This window comes from Miniopterus schreibersii (assembly GCF_964146895.1).
Source record: "Miniopterus schreibersii genome assembly, chromosome: 8".
NCBI classification, from domain to species: domain Eukaryota; kingdom Metazoa; phylum Chordata; class Mammalia; order Chiroptera; family Miniopteridae; genus Miniopterus; species Miniopterus schreibersii.
The window spans coordinates 14,922,764-14,943,176 of NC_138109.1; the positions used below are offsets into that span (position 1 = coordinate 14,922,764).

General features: G+C 42.3%; 1 protein-coding gene and 1 pseudogene across 3 annotated transcripts in view; one reads left to right on the top strand and one right to left on the bottom strand.

Annotated features, from left to right (window-relative positions):
• Positions 1 to 544: 544 nt before the first annotated feature.
• On the bottom strand, positions 545 to 971 carry LOC308560472 (NADH dehydrogenase [ubiquinone] 1 alpha subcomplex subunit 12 pseudogene; annotated as a pseudogene). The gene has a single exon. The product of its transcript is annotated as an NADH dehydrogenase [ubiquinone] 1 alpha subcomplex subunit 12 pseudogene (transcript).
• A 2,937-nt stretch (positions 972 to 3,908) lies between these two features.
• WDTC1 (WD and tetratricopeptide repeats 1) overlaps positions 3,909 to 20,413 on the top strand; it is a 56,977-nt gene continuing 40,472 nt past the window's right edge. The window contains exon 1 of one of the 2 annotated variants that reach the window (XM_081146075.1): positions 3,909 to 4,227. The gene's annotated coding sequence lies outside the window, so the exon portion shown is untranslated. The remainder of the gene's footprint in view (positions 4,228 to 20,413) is intronic. The other variant, XM_081146076.1, reaches the window with a different exon arrangement.

The following is a 20,413-nucleotide window of genomic DNA, read 5'->3' on the forward strand; positions in this document are numbered from 1 at the left end:
GGTTTCAGCCTGAACCTGGGGGGGGTTTATGGATAAATGATCTCAAAGCTTTCTTCTTGTCCCAAAGTTTATGATTTTGTTATATTCAGTGGGACGTATGTGGAGGAGAGATCAGGAGGAATGACCCACAACATTTTCAGGAGAAAGGCATTTCACAAAGCTGATTTCACCAGGGTAAGTTCTAACTCCTCCAAATAGGACAAAATCACCCCTTGGGAGCTACAGACCAATTCATAATCTTCTTTAAGGATTAAAAAATGTTTTAAAATTTTTATTGATTTTAGAGGGAGAGAAAGAGAGAAACATCGATTTTTTGGTTCCACTTATTTATGCATTCATTGGTTGATTCTTATATGTGCCCTCACCAGGGAATGAACCCACAACCTTGATGTATGGGGACTACACTCTAACCAACTGAGCTACCCAGCCAGGCATAATCTTTTTTTAAAATCAAATAATATTAATCAAGTTAACAGTAAGCAGTAAAAGCGCAGTTACAGGAAAAGCCTCATGTTTTACATGTTTAAATTGTTCTTCATTGTCTTTATTTGTAGGGTGTTGAAGGGGGGACCCACTCCTGAATCTTCTTTCTGGTGGCAAAATAAGGTACATATTTTCTGGAGTGCCATTCATGTTGAATTTATGGTTTGTCCAAATGAACTTACTAGCAGTAGGCGGTTTTGTTGTTAGCAGATGATCGGTCATACAGTGAAGCCAAGGTACCATTCGGGGGCACCATGCTTCCACCCTAGAATGTGTTTTTGCCATCCATTTTAGTAGCATAGACAAACCCTCCAGACGGCCAAGAACTGCTTCTTGTCTTCATAGTATTTGTTTCCATATTTGTCTTCCCCCACTAATGTACCAACTCTCCCATCATTTGCCCTGAAGAGAATTCATCGATGGCCTCCGAGGCCACGGTGGCCACTGACCTGCTGTGGTCCGAGACTCAGGACCTGCAGGAGCTCCATCTCGTCCCACAGGCCCAGCTCGCGGTTTCACCCTGCAGAATGCACGGGGAGGCAGCGAACGCTCAGCTGCAGGAATTCTGGATGTGAGCAGCAGAAGAAAAAACCGAGCAACTCATGGAATGATAAACATGGGGCAAACACCATAAATACGAAATATGGACAGTCATGAGCCACATAACGACATTTTGGTCAACAATGGACCCCATACATGACAGTGGTTTCCTAAGATTATAATGGAGCTGAAAAATTCCTATTGCCTGGCGAGGTCGTAGCCGGCAGAAAATTTGTAGCACAGTGCATTACTCATGAGTCTGTGGTGATGCTGGTGTAAACAAGCCTATTGCACTGCCAGTAATATAAAAGTATAGTGCACACAGTTATGTACAGTACATAATACTTGATAATGATAGTAAACAACTGTCAGAGGTTTATGTATTTACTATACTATACTTTTTATTATTATTTAAGAGTGTACTCTTTCTATTTATAAAAAACAAGTATGCTGTAAACAGTATGTCATGTTGCTCTGGTAGTAGCAGCCTCATACATCTCATGCTTACCGCATCTGTTGATTATTTCCTCTTATGCTTGATTTAATCTCGTGCTTTTTGTATAGTAACACGTTGTACAGGCTTATAACCTAGGAGCAATAGGCTATACATTGCAGCCTAGGTGTGTAAACTGTACCAAATAGGTCTGTGATGTTGGAACAATGACAAAATCAGATAACGATGTATTTCTCAATACGTATTCCTATTGAGACAGGGCAGTAAGCCAGGACAAGTGGAATAGGGAAACTGAGACAGATAGCTGAACAAATTGACAGAGCACTTTACAGCAGATATAGGTCACCTCCCTAGAAAGAACATCTAGCCTCAGTTGTATTTCAGCTTCAGACTCAGAAAAGCAGTGAAACCAGATGGGCGACACCAGGACCAGCTTTGATGACTGACGACCCCTCCTGCCCTAACACTGATGAATCAGTGAAGATCACAACCCTAAAGTAGCACACCTAGGAAACTGATGAATATCCTGTTGACACCCTCTCCTAAGACTCCCACCTGCAAGAGAGAAATAAAAGCCTCAAGACAAAGGACCCAGCTGTGCTCTCTGGGGAGCAGGCCCCCCCTCATTCCCTTTCCCCTCTTCCTCCCCCACAGGCAGGCAGGCATCTCCTAAACCCTAAGGAGCCCCATGAAACTTCTAAACTGGGGAGCAATGAGCAGCAGCAACTCCTTGAAGGCTAGTCCCCTGAACCTGTTCCCAAGGTCCCCTTTTCTCTGACTTCCCAGAGAGCTAGGGCAGCCCAGCCTAGACTCTCCTGTTGCTTCTTCTGTGCTAAGCCCTTTCTTGTTTTACATCCCCAGCTTTTTATTTTATTTTGTATTTTTATTGATTTCAGAGAGTGGAAGGGAGAGGGGGAGAGAGATAGAAACATCAATGATGAGAGTCATTGATTGACTGCCTCCTGCATGCCCCCTACTGGTGATCCAGCCCGCAACCAGCGCATGTGCCCTGACCCAGAATCGAACTGCGATCTCCTGGTTCATAGGTCCATGCTCAACTGCTGAGCCACGCTGGCTGGGTCATCCCCATCTTTAATAAATGTTCCCTCGTCATCTGGACTCGTGTTGTGAAATTTTTCCTCCACGAAGTCAAGAACCCACACACTACTGGCTGGTCCTAGACAGAACTGCCAAGGGTGAGGTCCTCTTCCAGTAACACTATCATTAAGTATCTCAGGACTGTATATTCAGTCCTTCCTGAGGATGGGTGCAGCTTGGTTTTCACGGGAGGGAGAAGTAGTGTTCAAAAGCTCCAACTCTGGGGTCAGGCAGATCTGGGTTTGAAGCTCTACTTGGTTCCTTATCAGCTATGTGACCCTAGGCAAGTGGCTTTTAACGTCTTTATGCATCAATTTCATCTTCTGCAAAACACGTATAGTAACAGTACCTATCTAAGGAACTGTACTCAAAAGAGTGCTGACATAGTAAATGCTCAATAAAAACAAAGTATTGTTATCTAACAAATGGCACCCTATGGGTGAGTGACAAGTTTCCATTCTCAGAAGATGACACTGACTTCCTTTTCTGACTTGAGGCTCCTTATGGGTGGGGCCTGGTATCTGCCTTCAGAAGTTAAGCATAATTCCCGCCTTGTCCCCTTGGGAACTTCCTTAGAAAGGAGGTAAAAAGGCTCGAACTGCTTCTCTACCTCAGAAATGGGAACGGCAGTGCCTCCACCAGTCTCAAATGTATCTTGTGTCTCGCATCAGCCTGAGGGCTCCCAGAGTGTGTTGGCTGGCTCTCCTTCAGGCCATTCCGTGTAGAACTGATCCCTTTTTATTGTCTTCGTTCAGGCCCGGGAGAGTGAGGAATGTGCAGCCTCCCAGAGCAGAAAGGAAGATGCTGAGCCTTGCTGTGGGGAACCCTGAGGATCTAGCCTGAGGGTCCTGCAATTCTGGGACTCTGCGAAAGTCATAAGGAGGCTTTTAAAAGACTGTGTCGAGCTCAGCGGAGCAAAGGGTGAGTGCCAGGTTTCTCTCAGAAGCGACGTGAGGGAGCAGTTTACGTGGATGTAGGGTGGGAGGTGCGTCTGGGTAACTAATGGCAACTGGGCGGGGTGGGCCCACTCTGTGGGAGCGCTTAGACAGAGGAAAAACTACGACTCCCAAGATGCCCCAGGGCTGAGTCCGGCTTTCCCGCCCGCCCACTGGCTGCCGGTCCGGCGAGCGGCAAAGCGGATTGGTCGCGGCAGTGCGGGGGCTCCCACACTAGCAGGTTAGTGGGCGCCGCCGGCAGCAGACGTTGACCGGGCTCGAGTGGAGGGGAACCCGGCTCGCCATTCTGGAAACGGCCTGGCGCTCTCTTCGTAGCGTAGCCGCCGGCAGTGAGGCGCGGGGTGGGGGCGGAGACTACGTGGCGCAGGCGCGTTGCTGGGCTTCTCCTGGGTCCCCAGACAGCTGGAGGAGATAAACAGAGCAGGAGGAGGGAGGGGAGTGCGTGTGTGAGAGCGCGCGAGGGAGTGTGAGTGTGTGTGAGCGCGGGTGTGAGACGGTGCGCAGGGGCGGGCGGAGGCGCTGTCCGGCCCCGGCCAGGCGCCGGGCGGAGAGCATGGGAAGGGGCTAGAGCTGCCTGGGCCCCCGAGCCCTCTCCCCGGGATCCGCGCTCCCCCTCCCGGGAGAGGGGCCGGGCCCCCCGACGGACATGGGCTCCTGAAGTTGCACCGCCGCCGGTCCTGGGAAGAGGCCTGACAGGTACGGGTAGCTGCCGCCCCCTTCCCTGGACTGGCTCCCGCAGCCCCGGCACTCGGGCCGCTCGCTCTGGGCCGGCCCCAACCTAGCCGGCCCGGGAGCCTGAGCTCGCCTACCTCGGGGCTCCGGGGTGTCCCGAGACGGGTTCAGGCCTCGCTGGGGCGAAGGGCAGAGTGGGCCGGGGGCGGGCTGGACACGGAGGGCTGGCTGGGACGTCGGGGGAAGGCTCTGGGAGTCCGGAGAGGCTCTGCCGTGGGAGAGGTGAAAGTCGTCCCATCACGGGACTTTTTTTGCGGAGTTTTTGTTTGACACCTGATCTGGCGCGGCTCTCAGGAAGAAATGGGCAGGTGGAAGTGCCTAGAGGGCAACGTTTACCTTGCCCTCTTAGTTTCTTTCTTTCTCTCTCTCTCTCTTCTTTCCTTTCCTTTCCTTTCCTTTCCTTTCCTTTCCTTTCCTTTCCTTTCCTTTCCTTTCCTTTCTCCTTTCCTTTCCTTCCCCTTCCTTCCTTCCTTCCTTTCTTCCTTCCTTCCTTCCTTCCTTCCTTCCTTCCTTCCTTCCTTCCTTCCTCCTTCCTTCCTCCCTCCCTGCCTCCCTTCCCTTCCTTCCCTTCTTCCCTTCTTCTCTCCCTTTCTCCCTTTCTCTCTCTCTCTCTCTCTTTCTTTCTTTCTTTCTTTCTTTCTTTCTTTCTTTCTTTCTTTCTTTCTTTCTTTCTTTCTTTCTCCCTTTCTCCCTTTCTCTCTTTCTTTTCTTTCTTCTTTCCCTCTTTCTTTCTTTCTTTCTTTCTTTCTTTCTTTCTTTCTTTCTTTCTTCCTTCCTTCCTTCCTTCCTTCCTTCCTTCCTTCCTTCCTTCCTTTCTTCCTTTCTTCCTTTCTCTCTCTCTCTTTCTTTCTTTCTTTCTCTCTCTCTCTCTCTCTCTTTCTTTCTTTCTTTCTTTCTTTCTTTCTTTCTCTCTCTCTCTCTCTCTCTCTCTCTCTCTCTCTTTCTTTCTTCCTTTCTTTCTTTTTCTTTCTCGTCCTTTCTTGATTTCTTTCTTTCCTTCTTTCTCTTTCTTTCTCCCCCCCCCTGCTTTTCTCTCTGTTCGAGTCGGTCGGTGTGTCCCTGACCAGGCTCTGCCAGTCGCAGATGCCTTCAGTGACCTATCCTGGCACCAAACTGAACTCTGCCAAAGTATTTCCACCAGGCAACTGTATTGCCGGTACAAAGGGCCTTTACTTGGGACGGGGCAGGCTATTCAGTAGTAACTTCAAAGAGTAAATAGAAAGTGTGGAGTTGAAGAGAGCGAACCTGCAGGATCCAATTCTTGTTACTGAAAGCTGCAGTGGGACGCCCCTTTGCCAGCCAGGTTGAATTTGCTTAGTGCCCTCCCGCTCTCCTCTGCAGGTGTACTAACAGGGTCTCTTGAAAAGAGGTATGGGAACTTATGACTAATGTCTAACAGCCTCATTTGACTATATCCCCCAAAGTCCTTTTCTTCTGTGACTTTCTTTAGCTTCTTGAGGTAGAGGCGTTGCAACTTTAAAGTTTTCCTCTCAAGTTTGTGAGCGTAGAAGCCTGGCAGGTTGGCTGTAGCTTCCCCATTCTTCCCAAGGATGGGGTAGATGATCAGAGTAAAGTGACAGTTAAGAGTTTCTTTTTAATAAAGCCTGAAACAGTTTTGAGAATAAAACTATTCTGAGGGCACGTCTTGACTTACAGACATGAAATCCCTACCTAGGTAGGGCACAGGTATTCCCAATGGCCCACACTAAGCTTTTCTGTTCCTTACAGTCCTTCTTGAGTGGTCAGTCTCTGTTCACTAGATGAAGGACCTACTTAAGGCTGTTTCTGGTTTGTTCTGGCTTATTCTTCCTTATGATTTTTATTTTTTTTACCATTATTATTTTTTAATCTTCACCCGAGAATATTTTTCCATTGATTTTTTAGAGAGAGTGGAAAGGTGAGAGGAGGAGGGAGAGGGAATGAGAGAGAGAAACATCTACGTGAGGGAGACACATCGATTGGTTGCCTCCCACACGTGCCCGACTGGGGCTGGAGATCGAACCTGCAACCATAGTATATGCCCTTTACCAGAAATTGAACCTGCGACCCTTTGATCCATGGGCCAATGCTCTAACCACTGACCCAAACTGGCCAAGTTTGTAATTTTTATTTTTTTTTGTTTTTTTACTCCTCACCCAAGGATATGTTTTTCATTGATTCTAGGGAGAGAAGAAGGGAGAGAAAGAGAGAGAGAGAAACATCAATGTGAGATGAGAGAGAAACATGGATTAGTTGCCTCCTGTACACGCCCTGACCCAGGATCAAACCTGCAACCTGGGTATGTGCCCTGACCAGGAATCAAACATGTGACCCTTTGGTGCACAGGCTGACGCTCTAACTGACCGGGACATACTGGCCTGGGCTGTAATTTTTACATTTTTAAAGGAATTGAACTGAATCTTGGCTGTTGATAGATCCTCTGTGACAGACTAAGGGGTAACTGTTGGGGCTTCTTTGGGCTGAATCTGAAACTAACAATGGATTTCCTTATTACAGATTGTTTGTATTTCATTGGCAGGTAGGAAATTACCTTTCCTGCCATAGTTTGTGATCATGCTGCTTGAATAATTCTGGGGTCCTACTATCCTTCTTTCTTTTTTTTTTTTAAGAGATTTAAAAAATATATGTTTTTATTGATTTCAGAGAGAGGAAGGGAGAGGGAGATAGAAACATCAATGATGAGAGAGAATCATCCATCAGCTGCCTCCTGCATGCCCCCTACTGGGGATCAAGCTTGAAACCTAGGCATGTACCCTGACCAGGAATCGAACCATCATCTCCTGGTTCATGGGTCAGTGCTTAACCACTGAGCCACACCAGCTAGGCTATCCTTCTTTTGACCTATTGGGGGGCACTTATGTTCAAGTCACATCTCAGTTTGTAATAGCAGTGCTTTGGGTCAACGCTGCAGAATAATTGAACAATCCATATTTCTACCTGGGACTCCTTCCCTTAGGATTACTGAAGGAAAGAGAATATGTGTAGATTATGGTGGTGGTGTTAACATTTATGATTAGCAAGTTTTGAGTTTTAGAATTGTCACACAGCTGACAATTTTTCTAGCTGAAAGGAACTCAGTATTGAGTCCTGGGACATCCTATGTAGGGTATTTTCACACACCTGAACTTCAGGATCTTAAAGGATACAACTGAAGATCCTCATTAAACATCTGTGGACCTTGAGGGACCAACTACTGGGAAGACCCAGAACTGTGATTTTCATTATTTTTATTTTCTTCTCTCCTTTTTTTTTAAAAACATATCTTTATTGATTTCAGAGAGAGGAAAGGAGAGGGAGAGAGAGATAGAAACATCAATGATGAGAGAGTCATTGATAGGCCACCTCCCGCACACCCCCAACTGGGGACCAAGCCCGCAACCCGGGCATGTTCCCTGACCAGGAATCGAACCCTGATTGCCTGGATCCTAGGTCAGCGCTCAACCGCTGAGCCATGCCTGGCCGGGCTTGTCTCTCCTTTTTGAATTAGGAAATGTGGCTCACATGTGGAGTCCTGGGTCTAAGGGAGGAAGTAATAGACAACTTGTAATACGGTGATACTTACCTTTTCTTTTGGGTCACTGGTTTAATGATACGTCCCTTTTTCTTCTTTCATCCTCACCTTTCCAGATTCTCCACTGCATCTTTGGGCTGCCATTGCAGATGGCCCACGTAACTCCTAGGCTGTGCTTTCTTCATAGACAGCTCTTCAAAAACCCAAACCCTGGCACTTGCTGTCAGAAACCAATCCCATGGTGTTACATTTAATTCTTGAGTAATTTACTTGAGAGATATATACTAATTGACATACATCCTGAAAAGTGACTGTTTTATATTGGGCTCTGTCCTAAGTAGTGTTCTTCCTTTAACTAATTTAATTCTCATGACTGCCCTGTGAGGTTAAAATCATTTTCTGTATTATACATATGAAGATACAGGTTCAGAGATGTTAAATAACTTGCTTATGGTCACACAGCTAGTAAAGTCAAGGATCAGAATTCAGACCAAGGTCTGACTCTTCAGGGACTGTGACACATGAGGAAGAGCTGCAAGGACCAAAGCTAAGAGCCTGGGGAACATGATACCTGGCTTCAAATACTTGAAGAACAGTCATGTGGAAAGGGAACTGGACTTTCTCTGTGTGATTCTGAAGGCAGTGCTAGGATCAAAGGATGGAAATTCCAAGAGGGTAGACAGCTTGATAGGAGAGAATTTGACTTTCTAAAAACAAAATGGGCTGCCTTGTGAGAGAGTGAGTTACCCATTACTGGAGGTATTCAAGGAGAGTTTACCATTTCTTATCAAGGATATGTAGAGGAGTTCATACTTATGTAGGTAATTGAACTAAATTATTTTTTAGTACTTTAAATTCTGTTATGTGAAAATTATGTCAAAATCCTGTCATTGTCATCTGTAAAAAACTAACAGGCAGCCCTAGCCAGTTTTGCTCAGTGGTTAGAGCATCAGCCTGCAAGCTGAAGGGTCGCAGGTTTGATTCCTGCCAAGGTCACAAAACTCGGTTGCAGGCTTGATCCCCAGCCCCAGTTGGGGAGAATGTGGGAGGCAACCAATTGATGTATCTCTCTCACATTGATATTTCTCTCTCTCTGTCCTTCCACTCTCTCTGAAAAGCAATGGAAAAAATATCCTCAGGTAAGGATTAAAAAACAAACAAACAAACACACACACACACACACACACACAAATACCAACATGCACTTAATACTTACTTTGTGCCAGGCACTTGCTAGACACTTTTCCTGTAATATCTCACTTAATCCTCAGAAATCCCCTAGGAGGTAGGTATTATCATTATCTTCACTTTACAAATGAGAAAACAGATTCCAGAAAGTTAAAAAAATGTACTGGAGGTTACACAGCTAGTAGTAGTAAGGCTGATATTTGAGTCTATGTCTGCACTTTTTTAGCTCTGTGACCTAGGGTAAATCATGTCCTTGCTGAGCTAGTTTTCTCTGAAATGAGACTTGTGACAGCACCCTTTTACAATGGGTTTATGAGGACGAAATTATCTAATATACACTTTTTACTAGATCTCACTGGTTGCCCTCAAGAGTCCAGGCTTAGGTGTAAAGGGGTACCCCTTTGGCTTCTTCAGGGTAAATTCAGACCTGACTGAAACCCTGAGAGCTCTGGGGTTCATTCTTTGTGCTATTAGTAATAGCTGCTGACTCCTCGAAGGGCTTTGTGGCATTAGTGACTAATACCTTAGAAACTTAAGGCCTGAATAAGAGGAGGTTTCAGTCAACAGGTTGGAATATAGGAGACAGTGCCAGAGGCCTTGTAGAAAGAAAATTCTCACCCTACTGTAGAGTAAGATTGAGGGATCACTGTTTGTATTTTTATATTTAATGTCTTATTTTAGGATGAACAAGGTCACAATTGCTAGAGCTGTGACAGAGTTAGATGCCAAGAATAATAACCCTTAATCTTCCCTGTAGCCATCTGGGGAGGTATTAACTCCATTTCTTGGGGTGGGAGTGGGGGCACAGAACAGGATCAGACCTTGCCTAGGTAGCTACTTAGGGGCTCTTTGGAGGCAGTGTCAGGATCAGGACCTTGGTAGAATTTTGTTCTTGTTCATAACCTCCAGATTCTATTTTCAGAAAGCATAAAGCTGTGCTTGTCCCAGAACCTTTTAGAGAGCCTTTCTCAGAATGGGAGTCAGGCATTTCCGGTCAGGTAACTTCATCAGTTGAGGCCTGTTTGGGTGCGGATGACATACCTGTTCCCTCTTGAGCCAGACATTCGTGTGTAACAACAGCTACAACTGAATTAGAAGGAAGCATTTCCAAATTGATTGGCTTAGTTTTCCTTGACCTTTCAGCTAGGAGTAAAGTTGGAGGGTGAAACTTCAAAGGCTTTTTTATGAGAAGTACTTTGAATCATGGCAGGATAAAGATGCAAGCTAAAGGCAAAATTCAAGACTATGGATGTTCTTAAATTCAGTGAGAGGACAGCATTATCAAAATATGCTCCCTTTTCTCTTTCTGTTCTCTTCCACTATCATAAGGTAATTGTGGCCCTAGGAGGAAGCAGGTAAATTAGCTATGATCACTGAAAAGCAAACTTCTGAAAACATTAAGGAAATTAATTTCACAAAGCTCAAATGGCAGACCAGAACCTGTTCAGGCAGAGAAGACATCAAGGTTAGTTTTCATCCAGAGTTTCCCACAAAGTGAAGGATTTCTTAGGATGGACTTCCACAGAAAAAGCTTGTCGGCCCCATATGCACTCATTTGAGCCTGGAGCTTCAAAGATGGCAGAGAACTTTTCCAGTGATGCTTTGCTGTTGGGCCTGTCCTAGCAAACACACATTATTTAAATGCTGTCCTTGTGCCAGCTTAGTCCATGACCCTGAAATGCAGTCTTTAAATTTGTGTTTGATACCAGCAGAGTCAAGGTGTTTGTGATTCCTTAGCTTAACCCTAACGAATTGTAGGAGGCAATTTTTTTTTTTTTAATATATCTTTATTCAGTTCAGAAAGGAAAGGAGAGGGAGAGAGAGAGAGATAGAAACATCAATGATGAGAGAGTCATTGATCGAGCCCGCAACCCGGGCATGTGCCCTGATTGGGAATCGAACCCTGATCGCCTGGATCCTAGGTCGACGCTTAACCACTGAGCCATGCCCGGCTGGGCAGGAGGCAAAATTTCTATGCAAGACTACTTGGACGTGGTCTGATTACAGATAGTAACTATTTTTTAATGGCCAACAGTGTGGGTCTTACAATTAAACTATCTAGTTTGACTCTCCATTTAATGACTCTAACTTTGGGGAAATGAATTCTCTGTGCCTCAGATCCTTCATTTGTAAAATGAGGATAATAGTACCTGTTTCATAGGGTTGTTATGAGTAGTCATCAGATAACACTTCTAAAATGCTTAGAATGTTCAATAAATATTTACCAGGCTCAGTGGCAGGTATTTTACATGTATGGCTCTTCCATTTCTTAGCACTCTGCAAAGGTAGGCATTACTATCTCTGTTTTATAGATTAGGAAACCAAGGTTTAGAAATGCTGTCACACAGAAAGTAGGTGGCAGAACTTGAATTTGAACCTTCGGACTTCACAGCCCAACTCTTTTTATTTTATTTTGCTAGTTCCAATGACCTTTAGGCATTGGAAGTGCATTTATTTTTCTTTACTTTAGGAATGCTCCAATAGGAAAACCACTACAAATAGAGTGGAAGGAAACTTGCATACATCTTTTGCATAATTCAGAATGTTGAAAAGGGGTCAGTTGTCACTCCTGCTTGGGGCAATTCCCTGCAGTGGGAGGCAGCATGTCCAGAGGAAAGAGACTACAGATGATGTGGGTTCCATCTCCACTCTACTGCTATCTAGTAGTGTGTCCTTAGAATCATAGGATAGTGGCATTGAAAGGGGTTTTGTAGCTCATCTCAGAGTCTGCCTCTCATTTTACAGATGGGGAAATGGGCTGACAGAATGAAATGCCTCACTGAGGGTCATACAGCCAGTTAGAGGCAGAGCCTGGCCTGGAGCACAAGATTGTAGGTCCCAGTCCAGTACTTCTTCCTCAGTACCACATAACATTGTGCTTCAGTTCTCACTAGTTAAATGGGGATGATAATAGCTTTCAAGCTTTTTCACAGGATTGTTGTAAAGCTCAAATTAAAAGCATGAACAAAAGTACTCTGATAGGTATAAAACACTATATATATGTAAGCTAGTCGTGCTATTATTCAGTAAGTATTTATTGGCATCCTTTAAGCCCATATTACTCCTTGGAGACGTGGGAGGGGTAAATAGATGAATCAGGTGAAGAGATGGCACACAGGATGCTGTTAGTCTTTTAAGAAAGAGAAGTTAGGAGACAAAGAAAGGAAAGGGAGAAAAGAAAGGGTTTGGTGACTTCTTTATAATTGAGATATAATTCACATACCGTAAAATCTAGCCTTTTAATGCATACAATTCTTCAGTTTTTAATATATCCACAAAGTTGTGCAACCATCACCACTATCTAATTCCAGAATATTTTCATCACCTAAGAAACCTATACCCTTGAGCTATCACCGTCCACCCCATTTACTCCCATCTTCTCCCTCAACCCTAGGCAGCCACTGATCTACTTTCTGTCTCTATAACTTTTCCTATTCTTGGCATTTAATATAAATGGATTCATATAATATGTGTCCTTTTGTGACTTGCTTCTTCCAGTTAACATAATGTTTTCAAGTTTCATCCATGTTGTAACATGAATCAGAACTCATTCCTTTTTTTAGCTGAATAATATTCCATTACATGGATATACAACATTTTATTTATCTTTTGATGGACATGGACACTTGGGTTGTTTCTACTTTTGAGCTATTAGAAACAATGCTGCTATGAACATTCATGTGCAAGTTTTCATGTGGACATATGTTTTCTTTGGGGTGTATATCTAGGAGTGAAATTTTTGGTTCATGTGGTAACTAACTATCTTAAACTTTTTGAGAGGGAGGAGAGAGAGAGAGAGAGAGAGAGAAAGAGAGAGATTTGTTTTACTTATTTATGCATTCATTGGTTGCTTCTGGTATGTACCCTGACCAGGAATAGAGCCCACAACCTTGGCGTATCCAGACGACACTAACCAACTGAGCTACCACAGTAGCCAGGGCCAAGAGGAGACTTTCTTTTCATTTTTAATAGTTTATTGATTTTTAGAGAGAGAAGAAGGGAGAGAGAGAAACATCAATGTGAGAGTGGAACATTGATCGGCTGCCTCCTGCATGCCCCCTCCCTGGGATTAAGCCCGCAACCCAGGCATGTATCCTTGATCGGGAATCAAATCAGCAACCTCCTGGTGCATGGGTCGACTCCCAGGCAACTGAGCCACACGGGCCAGGGCAAGAGGAGGCTTTCTTAAGCAGTTTTTTTCTTCTTGGGAATAATACTGTCACTCACATTTAGTAAATTATCCAGTTGTCCTATGTAATTCTTACAACAGCACTATAGGTACTATTATCTTCATGTAATAGGTGAAGAAATAGCCGTTGTTTCTTGAACACTTACCACATGTCAGGTACTGTACTATTTTACAATGTATTATCTCATTAATGTTCCCAATAACTCTATGAGAGATATTATTACATGTATCTATGTGACAGGTTCAAAACAACAACAACCCAGGAGCTTAAAGCTAAATAGTTTTGCCCAGGATCACACACCCTATTGTATAGTAGAGCCAGATTCAAACTCAAGTTTCTTTCGGTCCAAAGCTGGTTCCTAACAGCTATTTCTATATTATTATAAAAGTAGCAAATGTTTACAGTGGAATACTTGGAAAATACAGAGGAACAGAGAGAGAAAAATCACCTGTTGTCCTACCAGAGAGCTAACATTTTTGGTGCATATCCTTCCTGTTAGAGCATTACAGATATATGTGTACTTTTTGGTTTGTCTTCCCCCCCCCCCCCAAGGCTGGAATGGCCATATATATGTCTTGAACCTAATTCTTGAACTATATATGATTAATGATTGTCCATTTCATTAATTACTCTTCCATGTTTTGAATGAGTCTATGAAATAAACATTTTTAAAAGGACTTTATTAGAGAGAATTCCAAATATATACAAAGTAAACAGAATAGAACAGAATAATAAACCCCTGTGCACCCATCACCCTATATCAGTAACTTAATATTCTGCCATTCTTGTTTCCTCTATACTTCCCCTGCTTTCTACCTAGCCCTTTCCATTTTTTAGGTAAAATTTACAAACATTAAAATTCACTAATCTTGATTGTACAATTTTGACAAATGGACATACCCATGTAACCCATCCATTCAGTACTCATATAACCATACTCCCATAAATATAGAACCTTGCCCGGCTGCCGTGGCTCAGCAGTTGAACACCAACCTATGATCCAGGAGATCGTGGTTTGATTCCTGGTCAGGGCATATGCCTGGGTTGTGGGCTTGATCCCCAGTAGGGGGCATGCAGGAGGCAACCGATCAGTGACTGTCATCATTGATGTTTCTATCTCTTTCTCTCCCTCTCCCTTCCTCTCTCTGATATCAATAAAGACATATTTTATATACATATATATATATATACCTATATCTATCTATCTATCAATCATCTATCATCTATCTATAAAACCTTTCTGTTATCCTAGAAAGTTCTCAGGTGTCCTTTCCTTGTTCATCTCCATGCTCCTAGGTAACACACTTCTGATTTTTTTTTTTTTACTACAGTTTTGCCTGTTCTAGACTTTCATATAAATGGAATCATATAGTACATACTTTTTTATGTCTGGCTTTTGTTGCTCAGCATCTGTGAGATTTATCCATATCTTTGCCTGTGTCAGTAGTTCCTTTTTTTTTTTTTTAAATATAGTAACTATTAGGATACAATTTACATATCATACAGTTCACCTATTTTAAATGTATAATTCAGTTGTTTTTAGTATACTCACAGATATGTGAAACAATTACCATGGTCAATTTTAAAACATCACTTCAAAAAGAAACATTGGACTGCAATGAAATACTACTTTATACCCTTTAAGATAGGTATAATTAAAAAAAAAAAAAGCAAGTGCTGGTGAGAATGTGGAGAAATTAGAACTCTTGTACATTGCTGGTGTGATTGTAAAATGGTGCAGCTGCTGTGGAAATCAGTTTGTCCATTCCTCAAAGAGTTAAACATAGAATTGTCATATGACGCAGCAATTACACTCCTAGGTATATACCCAAAATAATTGAAAACAGGTATTCAAACAGATACTTGTACATGAATGTTCATAGCAACACTATTCACCACAGCCAATGGATGAATGTATAAATACAAAGTGGCATAGCAATAATACAGCCATAAAAAGTAATGAAGTGCTGATACATGCTACAACATGGATGAACCTTAAAACATTATGCTAAGTGAAAGAAGCCAGACACAAAAGGTCAGATGTTGTAGTATTCTCTTCATATGAAAAACCTAGAATAGGTAAATCCATAGATACAGAAAGCAAATTGGTGGTTGCCAGGTACTGGTAGGAAGAGGAAATAGGGACTGCTTAATGGGTACGGAGTTTTCTTTTGGGGTGATAAAAATGTTTTGGAACTAGTTAGAGGTGATGGTTGTACAACATTGTGAATGTGCTAAATACTACTGAACTGTACACTTTAAAATGATTAATTTTTTTTAATGTGAATTTCACTTCAAAGGAAACACACATTCTTTAGCTATGACCTCTCTATCCCCCATTCCCTCCAGCACCAAGAAACCAGAAATCTTCTATTTCTATAGATTTGCCTATTCTGGATATTTCATATAAATGGAATTATATAATAATGTGGGCTTCCTCGCTTAGCATAATGTCTTCAAGGTTCATCCATGATGTAGCATGTATTTGTACTTCATTCTTTTTTATGGCCAAATAATGTTCCATTGTATGGATATACCATATTTTGTTTATCCATTCATCAGTTGATAGGCATTTGGGTTGTTTCTACTTTTAGCTATTATGAATAACGCTGCTATATATTTTGTACATATTTTTGTATGGAGTTCCTTTGTTTCCAACAAAGTCACTTCTTTTTTCCTAATCTTGATTTCAAAGCTAGCAGAGGTGGTAAAGACATCGTACTCTCTGTGCCCCACCATCCTACAATGGAATCCCCAATGTTAGCTTTGTCTCTCTGGTAGGGAAAAAAGAAAGGGAGAAATGTTGCAACCATGCCACTGAGCATAGATAATAGGAGTTATCAGGTCTTAGGAGAATTCAGATTTAGCTGCCATCTGTTGAGCACCTACTGTGATCCAAGTACTATTTTGTACTTTCATATATATTTCATAATTTATTCCTCAAAACAACCCATTGAAATAGGTTAGCATCCCCATTTTACAAATGAGAAAATTGAAGCCCTGGTCGGGTAGTCAGTTGGTTAGAGCATTGTCCCAATATGGCAAGGCCGTGGGTTCATTCCCTGGTCAGGGCACACGTAAGCATCAACCAATGAATGCATAAGGAAGTAGAACAACAAATCAATCTCTCTCTCTCTCTCTCCTTCCCTCTCCCTCCCCTATCTCTCCCTCTCTCAAACCAATTTTTAAAAATTCGAAAATTGAAACTCAGAAGGGTTAAGTAACTTGACTGAGAATGTACCAATTGGCACAATGAGGGGGATGGAATTCAGGCCTGAGTATTTTAAGTCTGTTTTTCTTTCTGCCACCTTATCCAAATCCCAAACAGGGACATGGCACACCTGAAATAGGTGGTTCCTGATATTTGTTTGGATATTAGCGTTCAGTCCCTGGTTCCAGATGAGTATTCACCAGTTATAGTTTGTTCTAAGTCTGGTTGACCTCAGGCTATAGTACTGGTACCCTTTGCATTATGAAGTAGATTAATTCCTCCAAATTGAACTGTTAATTGAATTTTATTTTATTTATTTATTCTTGTTGTTAATCCTCACCTGAGGATATTTTTTCATTGATTTTTAGAGAAAGTGGAAGGGAGGGAAGGGGAAAGAGAGAAAGAGAAGAGAGAGAGAGATGAGACACATTGGTTGGTTGCCTCCCCATGTGCCTGAACCAGGGCCAGAGATCGAACCTACAACCCAGGTATGTGCCCTTGATCTAGAATCAAACCTGTGACCCTTCAATGTGTGCCCAACACTTGAACCACTGAGCAACACCATCCAGGGTGAATTTTCTTTAATTAGCTCCCTTTATAATAGCAGAGATATGTCTATGGAAAAAAAGTTTCCCAGTAGCCTGAGCTAAAAGTTTGTAGAAGGGATGGAGTTAACTGGTGACATGCTAGGCATTTTAGAGCTCCAGGAATAGAATACCTTTTGGGAGGTGTAACATCTGCATCACAGCTCATACTTTCTTTATAGCATTATGTCATATGTTTTCCTCTGTGCCTTAGGAATTTTTGTATTTTTCATATTCCCAGCTCACAGAAACTGGCTTTCTTCTTTTTCCTTTTCACTGAGTACCTACAAGAGCTGGCCTGCAATATCCTAAATTACAGCAGATGCCGTTCTTAAACCTTTGTACTCTAGCTAGAGAAAGTTTTTATGGAGCTTTCATGATCTGCCAACAAATTAGCCCTCAATGTTATTAGAGCTGTGTTTGTGAATAAGGGTATATTCAGTTATATACTATTCTTAGAATGAAGAATATACATTAAAAGTTGCTTGTGGTCTGTTAAAATCCTTATTTTTCATTAGTTATTTCCAAATTTTTTCTTGCTCTACTGTCATACGTTTAGTTTATTTCCCCCATTGTCATTTTTGTGCTTTCTTCTAAGATGTATGAATAAAGACAAGATTTAATTTGTCATTCCATGTTGTTCCTTTTGAATTTACTATCCTAGTTATTAATTTTGGTCATTCAGTTAAATTATCCTTTTTCAGTCCCTCTGTGGAGCTCCGATTATACCAATAGTCTTGGTGCCATTGATATTCAATTAATGACAACTGTATTGTGTGTTCTTGAAGAGAAGAGTCTGTGTTTGGCTTGTTCTTTGCCATATTTTCAAAGTTAAGCAGAGTAACTGGCTTAGTAGGCTTTGAAAATTTTATTTTATGGATCCTTGAAGTCACTTATTTCAGTCTTTTTGCCTCTTGGCAGAACTGAACATTGTGTACTTTGCTGCACCAGATTGAAATCCCCTTGATGTAGCCCTTTTTAGTGTTTAATCATATATATAACTTCCTTTTGTCAATTCCAAGTCATTCATTCATATCATTCCATATCTATGAGTTAGTTCTTTACTCTGTAGAATTGACTGTTTCAGAGCCCTCCTTAAAATAATGCTTTTAAAATTTGACCCCGATTAGCCCTAGCCGGTTGTCCAGTGGTTAGAGCATCGGCCTGCAGACTGAACAGTGTGGGGTTTGATTTCCCAAGCCCCAGTTGGGGTGCGTGCAGGAGACAACCAGTTGATGTTTCTCACATTAATGTGTCTCTCTCTCCCTCTCTCTCTCTGTCTCTCCCTTCCACTCTCTCTGAAAAACAGTGGAAAAAATATCCTTGGGTGAGGAATAAAAAATAAATAAATAAAATAAAATAAAATTTGACCATGATTAAATCTTCTCATATTCAAATAACCATTTATTGATCTGATTATTTATATTTGAGAGACTTTTGGACTGAAGTATGACACTAGTTATGTTTCTTGGTAGATATGAGGGTATTCTCTCCTGATGTTAACCTTTTAAATAATCCCTACTTACAAGTATTTCCACTTGTGCTTGTCAGCCTATAAATGTTTGTGGAAAGGCACTGAATTCCTGTTTCCTTGTAAGGGGTGGGCTGTGACCCAGAATGAGCTATCTGCCAGTATGCTATCATTTCTTCTCAGGATGTGAACATAAGTGTTTACCAAAATGCCAACTGAGCTTTTAAATTTGATGTTTGGTTTTTGAAACCTCTGCATACTAGTCTGATATTATTTTATTTTAATCCTCACTGGAGGATAGTTTTTCCATCGCTTTTCAGAGAGAGTGAAAGGGAAAGAGAGAGAAACATCGATGCAAGAGAGACACATCGATTGGTTGCCTCCCTCTCACGCCAACCAGGGCGGGCACTGAGCCTGCAACTGAGGTACGTGTCCTTGGCTGTAATTGAATCCAGGACCTTTCATTCTCAGGCTGATGCTCTAACCGCTGAGCTAAACCGGCTAGGGCTAGTCTTAATATTATTTTAAAATTCCAGTTTCCATTTTACCATTTATCTACATTACAGTAGTTTTTTGCTTGTCTGCTTTTTCCTTCTAATATTTCCAAGCTACACACCAATCTTAGCTAAAGCCCATTGCCTTTGCCTTAGTATAGGTACTATGTCTTTCAGTACTGCCCCATGTCTAGTACAGTGCTTGATACTTGGTAAATTCTTAGTTAATGTATTTTATTTGTTGTTTTTTAAAAATCTTAGTGGTTTCTTTTTTTTCTTCTTAATATGTCTTTATTGATTTCAGAGAGAGGAAGGGAGAGGGAGAGAGAGATAGAAACATCAATGATGAGAGAGTCATTGATTGGCTGTGTCCTGCACACCCTCTACTGGGGATCAAGCCCGCAACCCAGGCATGTGCCCTGACCAGGAATCAAGCCACAATCTCCTGATTCATAGGTCGATGTTCAGCCACTGAGCCACACCAGCTGGGCTTAGGTAATGTTTTAGGAAAATTAATGAATGAGTAGTGACAATGTAGTTAGCTCTTTTGGTGGATTCTCATAGTGGTCATTACTCTAGGAAATTACATACCATAGTAGTTAAGAGTATGCATACAATTCTGAGTTTGAGTCCCTGCTCCAGCTCCAGTTTATTAGCTGTGTAGTATTGTGAAAATTATGTCATGTCCATTACCCTGTTTCATCATCTGTAAAATGATAGTAATAGCATCTACAATACAAGCTTTTTGAACCAGTCTTCATCTGTGGCCGTAGCACTAGTTCTCTCTCCTAGGAAGTGTCCTCCCCTAGTTGTTTGCGACTTCTTGTCATTCATGTTTCAGCTTAAATGTTATCTTCTCAGAGACCCTCTCTGTACTAGGTAGGATTTGTAGTTGTAAGCAACAGAAACCAACTCTGGCTGATTAATGAAAGGATATTAGGGAAACTTTACAAAATATCATGGAAGGCCACAAAGCCAGGCTTGAAGAATGGGCTAGAACAAGGGAAACTGGGTAGCAGCCAGGACCCACAGCCAGAATCATTCACAGAACCAGTTCATGAGATCACTGCTGCCACTTATATAGCTTACACCACTACCACCAGATGACTGGACCTTCATGGCCATTATAGCTGTCCCTTGCTGCCAGCATGGACTCTCTGTGTCCTCTGACTCTTTGACACCAGATCCCAATTAAGGTCTGGGGCTAATGTGCCAGGTTGGGAAAACCAGGGCAGTGTTCACACACTCTAGTTTCAAGGGAGCCTCAGAAAGAGAATTTCCGCCATTTTCACTTGATAGTAAGAGGGTGCTCTGCCTCCCACCAGACTCATTAAATGGGGAATTACCAAAATATAGGAAGGGGTTCAAATGCTAGCAGCCAGAAACCTCGACAAATGTGTACTGCATCTTCTTTGACCTCAAGTGTAAAAGTAGCCAATCAGTCTCTCATATCAACTTGTTTTGTTTTCATCATAGCACTTATCACTACTGGATATATTCT